We start from the raw sequence: 16,469 nt of genomic DNA, 5'->3' as shown, positions 1-16,469 counted from the left end.
AATAGTGGTTTAAAAACAACAATTATATAGTTGTTTTTCCGTTTTTGTTAGAAGGCCCTCAGTACGGGATCCACATATTTGGGGCCCTTGTGATTAAAAACTCTGTCTTATTTAATAGTCTCTGTATGGTAAACTAGGAGAAACAGGTGATCAACAATGAACAAGAGAGTACAAAGGGGTTATAGATGGTTAAACAGAGGAAGAGATCTTACGTCTGTTCCCGTCCTCATCAAACTCCTCAATGTCCTCAGCCTGAGTGATCCAGTCCATATATCCACACAAATCTTCCTCCATCTGCTGTTTCTCACGAAGCTTCTGGAAATCTCCACGAGCTTTCGCCTTCTCTCTCTCCTTAGAGAATTCTCTACACACAACTATGGCCTGTTAAACAAGCAAAACAAACGCACACACGCACAATACACACTGTGGACTTTCACACTCTGTTTAACGGAGAGGTAAGCAGCACAAGGCAGAATCTTTGGGGAATTCTGTTGTCTGCAGGAAATCAAACTCTGCAAATCTGCTACTTTCAGCATCTGGGGATTGTTCCATTCAGGTTAGTACTGATACTGATAACTGCTGCTGCTGTCCTCTGTTAAACGATCACAGACATGCAAACAAGTTACAATGCACAATTTATGATGTCATGAAATGCAGAAGTCTTAACTCATAAATATTGATTGGGTTATGGACTAACTCTCTTAATACATAAATTGTCACATGTGATGTATCTATCATGGTATTCATGCTTTCAGAGTCAAAACTGAAACAAACAATAACATTACAGTTAGAAATCAACAAAATCAACTGTACACTATTGAGTTGCTATTTTTCTGCATATTTTCACATTTGTCAGTAGAAAAACAGGTGGATCATAAATGGGTATTAAAAAAATAAGTGCACTACCATTCAAAAGTTTGGAGTCAGTAAGTAATGAATACTTTTATTCAGAAAGGATGCATTAATTAAACTAAGCTAAAGTGACAGGAATGATATTTATGTTAAAAAAAGATTTCAAATAAATTATGTTCTTTTGAACTTTCTGTTCATCAAACAATCCTGAAAAAAATTAATCACCATTTACAAAAAAAAAAAAAAAATATATATATATATATCCCATTATTTATTTATATATATATATATATATATATATATATATATATATACATACCATTATATATAAACCACTATTAATGTTAGATGAAGTGTTACTTAGTGTTTGAAACTATGGTTGTCAATAGAATAAAATAATTGGGATTGATCTTATGATTTCTGACCATCATTTTAAAAACAAAATGAGACATATAATAGAAAAAAAGAAAAAAAAGAAATTACACACTTGATAAATACATCAATCCTGTCAACTCACCCGCTCAAAACACCCAACACAAGGTTAAGAACAAAGAAGGATCCAAAGATGACCAGGCTTACAAAGTAAACCCACGGCAGCTCAAAACCAATTGCATCATTCATCTACAGAGAAGAACACACAGGCAAAGGCAACTGTATCATTGTCATACACAACCACTTCCTTGAAAGATAATTATGGACCATTATAGTCAATCTGAAGACACAGTTTACGTAGTTACCCAGTACAAGACATCTGTCCAGCCTTCCATTGTGATGCACTGGAACACTGTTAACATGGCAAAGAAGAAGTTATCAAAGTTAGTGATGCCACCGTTTGGTCCATCCCACCTTCCCCTGCACTCAGAGCCATTGGCAGCACACTGGCGACCGTGACCCGCATACGCACACGGGACTGGATCATCATCTGCATAATTATCTGGGAAAGAGAAGAGACAGACAGATGAAGTAAGACAGAGAGTGACAGAAAATGGACATAAATATTTTATGTGTGTGTGTATAGTTACCTGTGCCTATAAAATAACAGGTGCGATGCATTCGTCCGATGAAGAGCTCCAATCCAATGATGGCATAGATGATGATGACAAAGAGGACAAGCAGAGAGATGTGCAGCAGGGGAACCATTGCCTTCATGATGGAGTTTAACACAATCTGCAGGCCTGCACACACACAGAGCCGAGAAAATCATCAGTCTGTAACCCAAAATCTGTATTTTTGCATTAGATACATTCCCATGCTTACAGGTTATGTCCATTAAATAAATTGTAGTTTTTTTTTTTGTGCAAATATTGAACGTTTTGTAACAATGTAATTTGCTATTGTCCCTTTTGAGAAATTTAATGCACAATTGCTAAATTGTGGTTTATGGTTTATGGACTTCGATTGACTGACACCAACATCAGTTTACCTTAATCAAGACAATGGCAGCCAGAACATAATAGTACTACATATGTACATAGTGTGGATTTTTAATGTGTGTTTTCTGGCAATGTCACCTTGCCTTACTGGGAGAAGTGCAGGGATTAATGCACAGGTGGGCACATGAGGGAGAGATACCATCATACATGCAGGTAGGCTGGAAAGATTCATTCCAGCTTCTAAATGTACTGTGGTGGAATAAGTAAATGGTTTACATGATCCTGTTTTCTGCCATCTGGGCCAGCTTGTACAGTACAGTATGTAATTTTGTTTTCAGCACCATGGACAGCGCTCTTTAAAATCATCACCTTAGTATTGTAAAGACACAAGCAATGAATAGTTTTTTGTTTAGTTGGTCAATAGCACCTTTGGCCACACTACACATCCAGTCTTTACTGGTAAATTACTGTTAAGAGATCATTTGTGAACAGGACCTTTTTAAAAATACTGGTAAATTTGTTTCGGCAGTTTAAGGTTATGAGAAGTTGTAACATTACCAGTAAATTGCTGGAATGATGCTATGCCTGAATGCAGAATGTAGATTACCAGTATGAGCACGTACAAGTTCAGAATGTGCTGACGTTAAGACATCTACCCTGAGCCAATCATAACATGCTGACGCAGATGACGTATTGACTCCGCACTGTGTAGTTCAGTTTGAAGTCATCTAATGATGTCTCTGGGCCAAAAGAAGCTGCATGAATGTGAACGCTTGACACAAAAATTAAAACATCAATAAACACTGACTGCGTATACTGCAAATACAACACCGGGAGCGCAACAGTTCAAAGGTCTGATTTCACAGAATTTACTGGTAATTTCAAACCGATGTGTGAATGGTACTGCTTAAAAAAAAAAAAAAAAAAAAAAAGTATTTACCGGTAAAGTCATTTTGGTAATTTTCTGGTCATATCCTGGTATAAATTTTGTGAAATGGGCTAATGATTCATGAGCATGTGTCAGCGGGCCTGATTTTGAAATGACTGCAAAACAGCACAGCTGCTGGTTGCAACCATAAGTCAAGCTCATTGGTGACTCGTGAGGATGCTGAATTAATCTATAGGCTCAAGTATAACGATAGAGAAATCAGGCTACACCAGCCTTTCTGATCACTGCATAAATATTGTAACTGTTCAAAACACTGGTGCATCACACAAGCACATCACTCCATAAAAAACATCTCAGAATACCTCCTTAGGAGCACAATGACACTCTTGTTTGGGTGAAATACCATTGAATAGTTTATAGCAATGTAAACCAGATGTAATCAGGCATCAAACTGAATTGCTTCATTTTCTTTCTATTACAAACACAAACTCACTGGGAACTCCTGAAACCAGTCTGAGGGGTCGTAAGACTCTGAAGGCTCGGAGAGCTTTGACATCCAGACCTCCCGGTTTCCCAGGTGTGTGGGAAGTTGTTTCACCGGATTTATGAGTAGCAGTCTCTAATACCACACTGAACAACCTGCAAAATACAAACAACAAACAAATATACATAAATATGGTTAATTAAATAAATATTAAATAATCAAATTTATAATGTAATGTTAAAGGTAAAATTATGATCTTCTTACATTAAAATCTGAACGTCAAATATTCGTCAAATGAAAGATGAAGAACATTTGAATGCAGGAGACCAGGTTTTACAACAAAGACAGTTTTCATATGTTAAATCTTATAATAATATTTAGTGTTTGAATATTGGTTTAATTTCACACTTACTTTCTTTAATAAAAAAACCTTAACTAAACACAGACCAAAATTAGATGCAATGTTACAGATTGTTGTAAACTTACTAAAACTAATGAATATGAGATGACAAAGGTGAATATTAAAAAAAAAAAACAGTCTAGTCCAATTCCAAAAAATGAATGACTCTTATACAAGCTAGGTCCTTGTCAATGAATCCTGGACTGGTGTATTCTCCAGCGATTAAACTAATTATTGGACCTAAAACCTCCATGTAATAACCATAGAACACTGTCTACGTCATCAGTTAGGAACCTAGGTGTGTTATTTGATCTTTCCTTCAAAAGCCACGTTTCTAGCATTTGTAAAACTCCATCTCAAAAATATATCTTAATTGCGACCTAAGCTCTCAAAGTCAAATGCCAAAATGCTTATTCATGCATTCACGACCTCATGGTTGGATTATTGTAATGCTTTATTGGGTGGTTGTTCTGCACGCTAAATAAACAAACTCCAATTGGTCCAAAATGCAGCAGCTAAAGTTCTTACTAGAAACCAGGAAGAATTACCATATTAGCCCGCTTCTGTCAACACTGCACTGGCTCCCTATTAAACATCGTATAGATTTAAAAATCCTCCCAATTACTTATAAAGCCCTGAATGGTTTAACACCGAGCTCATATTGCATTATAGTCCTTCACATCCGCTGCGCTCTCAAAACTCTGTCAATTTGATCATACCTATATTCAAAACCAACTGCGGGCAGCAGATCCTTTTCCTATTTAGCGCCCAAACTCTGGAATAACCTACCTAACATTGTTCAGGAGGTAGACACACTCTGTCAATTTAAATCTAGATTAAAGACCCATTTCTTTAACCTGTCTTACACATAACACACTAACACATTTCTATTACTCAAATAAATGTAAAAGATTTCTAGGCTGCATTTATTAGGTCAACCGGAACTGGAAACACTTCGAATAACATAATGTATGATGTACTTGTTACATCGTAAGAAGAATGGCATCTACGTTAATATTAGTCGGTTTCTTTCTTATTCCGGGGTCCCCGTAGCCACCAGATACAAAGATCAATACTTAGAAACAACCTCTACAGCTCTGAATTTCAGCGGAGACCAGGACAACTAGATGAGCCCCAGAGATAGAACCCCAGTGAAGAACTTGTCCCCTAGACGGCCATTGGGACAATTTTTTTACTCTATTCTGTCACCGATGGAGTTTTGGTTCCTTCCTTCTTTGTTCCTTTCCTCGCCTCTGACTTGCTTAGTTGGGGACACTTCATTTCCCACGATATCGTTGACTTGATTGCACAGATAAATAAACATACAGCTTGACCAGCATTCCCCAGTTCCACAATAAATGACTCCTATGAACTGGTTCTTTTAAGTGGTTTGAAAACATACAGCCTGACTACCAAAATTCTATTCCCAAATGAATGTACTGAAGTGTTGTGGAAGCTGGCTGGGCAACAATATTTGTGGCACCTATCCCAGCTATCTTTGTGCTTCATGCATTCACATGCACACACAAATACTCTTAGGAAGGCATCAGTATTATAAGCAGCAGTAATATGATGTGTAATACCGTGTGTTTGGAAAAGATCCACCTGCCCATTAGCGGTTCTGTCTGTGAGCTTAATGAAATCTCTAATCAATCCCGAAAAAAGCTCTCAAAATTATGCTCAAAAGGCACTAAATGCCTGGCACAGTCATCTTCCGTTAGATAATTAACCATCACTCTGACCAACTGGCCATTAATGACCTCAGAACAGCTGTTTAGGCCCATTTTAGCAGGACGGACACAGCTCTTGGGATTGTCGCTCTTTAAATACACTCTGTGGTGTGCGCAGAAGGAAATTTGTTTAAATAGCATACTATGAAAGACTTATTCTTTTTTAAGTGGATGAAACATGTATTTACACACTTTACATATATACACATTTACTAAAGGGATGTAAAGCCTGGTGTGTGAAAGTAAATTCTCTGTAGGTCAGATTAAGACACAGTGAGAGAGTGAGGATGACAGCCAGATCTGACCAGATAATCCAAGAGGAAGAGGTTTAGAAGAAGGGAGAAATTATGTGTGTGGGGGGGGTGTGTGTGTAAAAAGAACAGCAGGACAAGAGGAGAATTGTGAATAAGAGGTGAATAAGAGAGCTGCTGCTGGCCATTACACAACCTGAATAAAAATCATCTATGAAAATTAATATGCAAGTGAATCATGGGAGGAAAGGCTGTGATGTCACTCCAGTTATTATGACTCAGTCTTAAATTACAAAGACAGTAAATAAACAAGTGGTGATGGATAGAGCAGTGAAGATTGTGCCGTACCCTACAATGACGATGACAAAGTCCAGTAAATTCCAGCCGTTGCGGATGTAGGAGCTCGGGTGCATGACGAGGCCATACGCAAGGATCTTCAGAAACGTCTCGACAGTGAAGATGATCAAAAACACATATTCAACTTGTTCCTGGAGAGACAAAAAAAAGAAAGAAAAAAGAAAAGGTCAAACACACACATGCACACATCAGACGGAAATTTTAAGTGGTGGCCAAAATTATTAGAACACTAGTGTTTGCACCATCTGAAAAAATGGTTTTACATTAGTTATTGCTATCTTTTGCTGTATTGTGTCAGTAGGAAATATCCGTTTACATATCCAAACATTCATTTTGCCATTAATTGTAATAATCTAGTGAGATTCAGACAACAACCAGTGCTCCACACAGAGTTCTGTTTAGTCTGTCTCAGTTTGTTCTGTTTCTTCTTGTTTTTCCAGACAGACTGGATGATGATCAGATCTCTGTGTGGAGCACTGGTTTTTGTCAGACTTCGTGTGCAAACAAAATCTCACTGAATTATTACAATTAATGGTAAAATGAATGTTTGGTAATGTAAACTTATATTTCCTACTGACACACATACAGCCTTTACAACCATTTTTTAGACACACACACACACACACACACACACATATATATATATATATATTTATATAAACTTAATAATTATACAATCTTATATCTAATTATATAAAAGGTTTTAATCATTTTTGTCCTCATTTGTTTATTTGAAATGAATTAAATGACAAATAAAGTTTTAAAACTAAAATATTCCATGTAGTCGCTCAATTAATGTGGTCACAAATCTGACAAGAAAGCTTGAGGCACACAAATCATACCATCAAATCAATATTCAAAAGCAGATGCAATAAAAATATTCATCATATTAATTGTTAACAGTAAAAAATGATGCTTTATATTTAGGCAAGCGTGTGCACTGGTGTGACCTCATGACCTGTTCACAGCACAGTGAGTGAGAGAGACAAAAGAGGGCCGGTCCTGAGCTGAGCTGGACTTCAAAATGGGGAATCAAAAGATTACTAATCTGTCATCCTCCCCTTTCTCTCCCTCCCTTTCATTTGCCACTGCTGGCGTATGACAGCAGCCTGTCCAGTGTGGAGGCACACTTGTGTGCACACACATACTCCCTCCAAATAAACAAACATATAGAAACAGCAAATTAACCACAAAAAAACCCCACACCATCTGTACAAGAGAGAGGACAATACCATATGGACAATAATAACCACACACTGCTCTCCTTGATTTAATGTAAAGTGGCATACAGCATAAACTTGCATTTGCTGGACCGTATGTCTCTGTCTAAAGTATGCAGAAGCTTTAAGCAAACCGACAGGAACAGAATGTCCATTAACTATTTCTGAGACTCTCAACTGCATATTCCCTTTCTTAGATGAGCAGACAGACCATGACAGCATTCAAAACCTTTCTTTGGCAGACAAATAAATGCAATTAATTTGCATAAATAATATTAATAAATAATATATGTTTAAATTATATATATATCTCTGCAGGCTAGGTAAATTAAAAAGTCAAAAGTCATTATTCATTTTTTTTTTGCTTGCCACAACAATGAAATGTCTTTGAATTATCTTATATTATCTTGGGGACTTTTTTCAGCACATATTGATATGTGCAATTAATCGCAATTAATTAGTCTGCAAATCATGTAATTATTTCAATTAAAACTTGCAGTGGATTAACAGCCCTAGTAATTAGACATACAAGCTTAGAGTGCTGAAAGCCTTTGAGTAATGAACCGAAGACAACAAGATGATGGACAGTAAAATATAACAAACAATATGGCAGAGGGAAAGACCAACCGGCTCTGTGAGAGAAGAGACTGACAGCAAACACACACTCATTAAATACATGCCCCCTCCTTTGCACCTGGAATCCAGGATGTGGCTTTAAGCACCAGAACAAAGAGAACAGAGAAAGAGAAAGAACAGAGAAAGAGAAACAGAGAGAGAGAGAGGGATGGGGTGATGGGGGAAGGGTGATGAGAGACAGGGGAGGAAGAGTAAGCTGCTTATCAGGACCAAGAGCATTTAGAGCAGCCAAACGAACAGGCAGTTTGTACAATCTCCCCTGACCACCACACTCTCTGCTCTCACTGTCTTTAAAACCCCCCTCTCTCTTTCTCTTTTACATCATTTGGGTGTCCTGTTATCCTACAAATATACAAAGAGGAAGGCAGTGCAGGTGAATGTGACTGAGCTTGCACTGTGAGCACATCTTTAAATACTTAACTCACATCAAGCTTTATTCTGTTTTCCGATTTCAATGCAAACTTGTTTCAGCTGTGGGTGTTATTGGCACTGTGGACTTTAACTGAAGAGACAGTTAACCTAAATATGAAAATGATGTCATCATTTACTCACCCTCATGAGTCATTTAAAAATTATATGACTTTCTTTCTACTATGGAACATAAAATCAGAGCGCCTCAATGTCAATGTGTGTGTTTTTTTTTAAAGTATTTTCTTTCATGTTCCACTGAAGGTCAAACAGGTTTGGAATAAAATGAAGATGAGTAAAGAAGACAGAATTTTCGTTTTTTGGGTGACCTATCCCTTTAAATTAACTTTGAACACACTTTCCCCCTTTAAACTCATTAATTTAAGTCGTCCACTAACAATTTCCAAAAGTGAACATACTTGTATAACAGTAAAAAAAATTTTTGTAATTTTGTAGATTTTGAAGGATTCTTACTAAGATTACTTAGAAATGGATCCTGAAAATGTAGCTTTGCTATCACAGGAATAAATTAGTTATTTTAATAAGTTTAATTTAATAGGAATAAATTGTTATTTTCAATTTTGATAATTTCTCACAATATTGCATATAAGCATAAGAGAACATAATTTTTTTTAAATTAAACCTAACTTTGAGCTTTGTGTGTATTGAAATGTAGCAATGAAACAAAAACATGAAATGTAACAACTGCAATGAAAAGAAAGGCTAAATGCTATGAACTTCATATCACAGCATATGCTACTGAGCATTAGCATTAGTCTCAGTGTTACTGAAAAGCACTGTGACTGCAGGAATACCCATAAGCCCTTGTACTTGAATAAATTTGTCATTATTGTTTGGTCAAAGCAGAGGGACTAATAAGTTTTTTATATATAATTGAAATATATTTTAGCTCTATTTCTTTATCTATGTTTATTATAAAAATGTATAGTCATCATTAGGTTCCCTTTTGCTAATATTTACAAAGGCTAACTGCATTTACTTAAAACTAAAGCCTATATGCTTACTTTATATATCAACTCTATTATTTTGCTTCCTTGAAACCTTGGAGTTTTTCTCTTGATGTGTAAATCTAGTCTGAGTGCATATTACAACCCCACAAAAAAAGCTGACTCTGGAAGAAAACAGTCATTCGTTCACACTCTGATCTTTCATCTGGGTTGCACATTATGTCCTGTTGTGGCTCTTTTGTCACTGCAGTGTCACTTTTCTTACATTTGAATGCAAATTCATCTTCTATAAAAAGAAAGTGGTGCTCTGATGGGACAGGCATGAGGCAATGCCCGAGGGGGGTCGTGTTCAGGGTCCTGATCACATGCAACTCGATTGGTCTCCTCTCTCTTATTTCCTCTCTTTCTCTTCCTGTTTCTCTCACACAAGCCTTAGGGAAGATCCCCTCCACTACAGAACTTCACAACACGTCGCGCATTTCAGTACAAATGGGGCGCAGTCATACGCGCCTGTAAACTCGAGATGACAGCGGGACAAACTCTGAGTCTCACATCGCTGATTTGGCAAAGTCCAGTGAAAGTGCTAATGTGCTGAGATGTGAAGAAAGGATTACTGGACTTAAACGAAAGGTGTTTCATTTGGTCCAACCCTTGCTGTGAAACAATAGCTAGGGGCGCTTCTCTTTCGTTTACGATTTCTCTCTCATCTCAGTGACCTTTGCATGCCGAAGTGAAGCTATAGTGCGCACAAGCTCATGCAGCCTCGCATTGTTGCATGCCTCACTGCATCCGTGGAGAAAAAAGGCACTTTGTTTCCTCGATGCCACTAACGTGCAAGCAAATTAAAGCCTTGCAGTCTCAGATTCAGGTGCCAACATCACAGGAAAACAGCGAGATTTAAACCAAAAATTACAATTTGAAGGGAAAGTTAAACAAAAAGTGAAAATTATGTCACCACTTACTCATGTCAAAAATATCTCTGTTTTGCCCATACAATGAAAGTCGGTGGAGACAAATGTTCAAATGTTTTCTTTTGTGTTTTACAGAAGATATAAAGTCATGCAGGTTTGGAAGAACATGAGTAGTACATGTGTGAGTAAACAATGACAGAATTCTTGATTTTTTGGGGAACTGTGTCTTTAAGAATGGCTGCTGAGTGGATCAAATGTGATGCTGTCTGATGGGATACAATGAGAGGTTGTGAGATGAAGGTGATTACAGAGTAATACCACATCATCAAACAGCAAAGAAATAAGGATTTTATCTCAAAATGACACCTGATTTACAAATTGTTATAATCAAAGTACAAAGCTTTTCATTTCTGACACTGGGACAGCAGTAGGACTCCAAATAGTGTGGCTAAAGTGAGTCACATGACAAAACGCTCTTGCTTGAGGACGATGCCCCTATATGTGTGTGTGTGTGTGTGTGACGTGTGTGTGTGTGTTTCTCTGTTCATTTGTTTGCATTTTCAGAGGGATAACAAAATGCACACTAAACCTTATCAACTGTAGTACGTATTACTTATCTGTCACAATATTGCTGTTTTATTATATCTTTATCACATTTTGATTAAACACATGCATTGGGGAGTAAAAAAACTAAAACAAACCTACCAATTTTAAAAAACTACTGACCCCCCAAAAAGTATGCATAATCACTAATAGTATACAATAGTTTCGTGAAAAAGTTCCATACATTCTTTTTTCATTTGAGTTCTCATGTCTTTTTGTCTAAGCACCCAACACATGTCTCTCTTTGAAATGACTCCACTGTTATCTTTTCTGTTATAATACTTTTCAAATAACACCAGCATTCTGATAGCAGATGAACATGTCCATTCTGAACATGTTGTTGAAATATTATACAAAAATAAAGCCACTGTTTTTTCTGTTTAGACACACTGTAAAACTACAGTCAGAATAGACCTTGCTAAGAATTTAACAAAAACCTCTTCAAAGTTTTTTGAGAAAAAGAGCAGAGCACAAATCCAACACGTCTGAAACAGGAAACAACCACCCAGAGAGCTACCAAAAGACACAGCAGAATGAGACCAGAAAAGACCAGCTAGGACAAACCACTAGAAAAGAAATGGATATTACGTAATACATAAACACACATGCTTCTGACTGCACCTGAGATCCATAACACACCTCCCAAATGGGTCAGCAGGAATTTGGTCAGCGCTCCGTTCCGGGCACCATCCCAATATATCTGATTATGAAACAACACCTGGGAAGGGAAACACCTTTTCGATCTCTCTGGTGGTTATTGCAACTTTTACCTTACAGTATACAATTTTACAAACCATATCTCATGGTGAAGTTGGGGGTGAAACTGAGCGTTTCCATAAGGTTCAATAAAGTACACTAAAGGAGCTTTACTACTGAAGGAGCAATACTGAAAGAACTTACCATTAATGCTTGCAAAAAAAACCTAAGCTGATCTGAAATTCACAACACACCAATTTCACAGTCTCAGAGAGAGCAATACTTACTAGGTCATGGTTGGTGGCATTCGAGTCGTCTTCGGGAAAAGGCTTGGAGACCCCCAGAGCAACACAGTTAGCAAAGATGGCCAGAAGAATAAAGATGTCAAATGGTCTGGAGTCATATGTTAAGGTAAATGTGATCTTATTACAGTGCCATTACATTCTACAGGCATTATTTAGCAAGTTCTACAACAGATAGACGTAAACCATTTGAAAGCGTGAAAGTAGTAGTTTAAGCTATGTTTTCTGTCATTGACTAAGTTGTAATGGATACTTCCACTCTACAAGGTGAAGAGCGGCCCTGCGGATGGGGTTGTTTAATTTAAGGCAGAAAAGAGCTCTGGGCGCACGTTGGACTTGGTTGGAGCCCTGGACCTGCTTCTTCACATGCTGACTCTTCTTCTTCTGCGTTCCAGTGGAGCTGGTGGTGGAGTTGAGCGTTTCCGTACGGTTCATCTTCGGCTGTTCATTTTCCTCCCACTCGTCTTTTCATCCTTGTTGCCTTCATTGCCCTCTCCTCCTCCACCTCCCTTCTTCTCCTCCTCCTCCTCCTCCTCCTCTTCTGCTTCGCCACCACCCTCCTCTTCCTCTTTGGAGTACCCATTCCCTAAAGACAGAGGTTTAGTCACTTAATGAAGGGTCATGGATGACACACCAAACAACCAGTCTCTGAACAAAAATGAACTCATGCATTGGCAATGAGTGGCAAGGGTGCATTAAATTGATCAAAAGTAACAGTAAAGATGTTTGCAAGGTTAGAAAAGATTTGTTTCAATCAAATGCTGAACTTCTGAACTTTCTACTCATCAAAAAAACTCTATCTATCAGGTTTTCCACGAAAATCATGGTTTTCACCCAAATATTAAGCAGCATGGTTTTCAACATTGATAATGATAAGAAATCAGCATATTAGTATGATTTCTGAAGGATCATATGACAGTGAACCTTGGAGTAACCCTGAGGAACCCTATAACAGGAATAAATAACATTTTAAAGTACATTAAAAATAGAAACAAAATTGTTTTTTTAAAGAATTGTATTATATTGCTGTTTTTACTGTATTTTTGATCAAATATATGCAGCTTCAGCGAGCATCAGAGACTTCAAAAACACAGAACATTTGTAGCAACCCCAAACCTTTGAACTTTAAAGTTCACTTTAAAGCACCAATAAGAACATACATAAAGCAAACATGCTATTTTAGAACTGTCGGTAGAGTTCCCTATAAAAGTGAACCTCTAAAAAATGTCCTGTTGCCTGTCTTGTCCTGAGCCAATCCAATTGTGTGAACTTTTCATTGAGTGTCGACAGAAATGACTTGTTAATTGTCACCAGAGCTTAATAAGGATTTTTTTTTTCTGCTCACTTGCATGCCAGTAGTTCAGATTTCTATTTCATTATTTGCCCTAAAACAACAAAAAATTATAATTGGAAATGTATAATCTTAAATGTATAATAAATGCATAATATATGTATTACACATTTTTAATTTATGTAATTTTCTTCTTTTAGATTTTTATTTTTGCCTATTATGATAGAACAGTGTAGAGCTGACAGAAGGTGAAGTGGAGGGTGTGGGATCAGGAAAGGTACACAGGCCGGTTCTCGATCGCGGGACACCTGTGTTGCAACAGTGCTATATGTCAGCGCACTGCCCACCTGTTTAGGATGCAATGTAAAGAGTAATAAGTACTGGTTACAAAGAGTACTGTTAGTCACTACATTTTCCTACATTTTCCATAGCATTGTCTATCTTAACAGTTGCTACAAGTGTTCCTCATCATTTGGACACAGGAAAGGAGTGAGTGATAGAGAGCAAAGTAACTAAAAACTATGAAACTTCAATGACTCTGGTCATATTAAAGAGGGTGAGCAAGATAAAGAAGACAAAGCTTTCTAATCTGCCACAGTCTCTGATGAACGTGAAGCCTCTGCACTAGGTGAAGAGAACCACACAGTAACAGCTGTGACCTACTTCCCACTGTGAGAGGGGGTGCAGAGCGGGATTCTGGGCCAGCGGTTTCATATGTGAGTACCTGTGGATTCATGATGTTAGCCTCTAGCAAAGCTAGCTGACAGCTAACAGAGAGAGTCATGGGTAGGGGGAGGGGCAAGAGGACACTGTGCAGATAGCGAATTATAACTTCATTATATGCATAAGACCTCAGTGAGACCGAAGGGAATCCTATCAGCCAGAGATAACAGCAATCTGTACTTTCATTGAACATTTAAAATGGGCAGGCAGGAGAGAGAAATAAACTCCTGTGTGAGGTCTGTAAAGTGAACTGCTGTGCTGCGCTGATAAAACACCCACCAATTGGAAATTGAGGGTCCAATTTACCACATCATTAAAAGAAGGTATTATGAAAAATGAGTTTTGGTTTTGATTTTCTCTGTGTAACCCTTACTATGTCGGCTAACATAAGCCAACAGACTCTCTTCTACTTTAAAGACGGGTTTGTTGGGTTTTCAATCATGTTATTATATTTGCTGCATGTCCATAATTTCACCCAGGAGTAAATTAGAAATTTGAAGTAATGAAATGTACATAAACAAGTTGTTATCGATGTCTATTTCTGAAAATAATGAATAAACAAAACTGACCTCAAAAACATGAACCTGTCATTTAATTTACATTCGTAATTTAATAACACAACAGTGAACTGCAACTCCTATGGTTGTGTGGCTGTGGATACTGAGACAATTTTATGATTCTCATGAAGATTGAACATGAATGAAGCTTTCTTTCTTTGTTTGACAGTTTGTATGGCCTTAACCAAAAAATTTATAAATAAATAAATCTGCATGATTGTTCACCAATTTAAGGGCTCTGCAAATTGCTTCATAGGTTAATACTTTTGCATATTATTTTATTTATCATAATAAGGGTGACCTAAATAGTTTAGAAACATGTGCAAAGATAGCAACTCTCATGTGCAGATTTGTTTCTAAAGCAGAAGGATTTGGTTCTTGAGCTAGTTAGGGATCAAAGATTAGAGGCCCATTTAATCAAACTTACTATCAGCAGAATATTCATTTGCCATCTCCAGAGGCCCTGCATTACACTACTATATGCATTAACCTGCAGTGCTGGGGTTACGTGGCTATGATGGAAGTCAAATGATATCTGTAATTTCAGGTTGCCTGCAATAAGAAAGTCATCATAAAGCGCATGTGCAGGTTGTGCACTGAAAATGACCCTGTGGCGGTGAAACATCTGGTGCTGCAAACAAGAAAAATAAATTGGAAAAATAAATTCATAATTTGAGCTCAAGGCTCAAAACCTTCATCTTTCATTATAATTAACATGTATAACATTTTGTGTTCCTGTAATTAGTACAATGGTCAATTATTTTGACTGATGAGGTGCAGTTACTATTTCACATGGTTTAAATGATTATTTTAACAAAAAATAAATAAATAAATAAATTCAGTAAAAAATGCCTTTATATATATGTGTGTGTGTGTGTGTGTGTGTGTGTAAATGTATTTTTAAATAGAAGTGAAATAATAAAAAATGTATAATATTTATCAAAACAATATCTACAATTATACAATTTTACAGCAAATTGCTATCAAAATACAGTTTTTAAGTAATCTATCCACAAGTTAACATAGAGGTATTCCCAAAATTCCCGCATAAACCATCATATCAGTGTTGCATTTTAGTTTTAAAAAAAGTGATTTTCTTATTATTTATGTTGAGTTATGTTCATTGGGTGTTTTATATTATATTCTGTTATTTAGTTAACGTTTAGTACATTGTTTTTACGTCATGTCAGGCGTTTTATTTTTTTGTTTAAAACACAATTCTTCATACACCAAAGCCTTAAATGTTTAGTTAAACTGAAACTGAAATAAAATGACTGTTTCATTTAGACACGGACACACGTTTACGCAGCGATTTGTAAAAAAGTTGATATTTGACAGCTTAAACGGCGGGTACACAACGTATGTGAATATATAAAAACTAAATTGCATTATGCATTAACTGATAAAATAAAACTTACTTTTTCGGTTCTCCTCATACATGTCGGATTGTCACTTTGACCTCATTGGAGCAGAATGCATGATCCTGACGACAGATTCTTCACTCACATTTTTGAGGCATAGTTCCAAAATAAGCTTTTTCAATGAATGCGTTAAGTTGTGCAGTCCCGGACCTGTATCCAAAGATGCTGTCAGTCACCTCCTAAAGGCGTTTCATTGTGAATCAAATTAGTTGTATTCAGATCTAAAAATGAACTTTGAGGGCGACAAAAAGAAAAAAAAATACTAGACGTTGATAATTAAAGCGCACCCTCTGTTCTCTATCTGTCTCCGCAGTTAAGCCATCAATTCAGGATTAAAGAAAAAAATGACTCGTTTAAAGGGACAGGCAGCCTAGAAACTTATTAAAGGGAAGGATAT

At 36.9% G+C, this 16,469-nt stretch overlaps 1 pseudogene; it reads right to left on the bottom strand.

The window, feature by feature from the left end:
* Positions 1-16,173, bottom strand: part of LOC113084135 (voltage-dependent L-type calcium channel subunit alpha-1D-like) — a 37,168-nt pseudogene extending 20,995 nt beyond the window's left edge.
* Positions 16,174-16,469: the final 296 nt, after the last annotated feature.

The sequence above is a fragment of the Carassius auratus genome, unplaced genomic scaffold (genome assembly GCF_003368295.1).
Source record: "Carassius auratus strain Wakin unplaced genomic scaffold, ASM336829v1 scaf_tig00039765, whole genome shotgun sequence".
NCBI lineage: Eukaryota > Metazoa > Chordata > Actinopteri > Cypriniformes > Cyprinidae > Carassius > Carassius auratus.
This window is presented reverse-complemented; position numbering and strand designations above follow the sequence as displayed.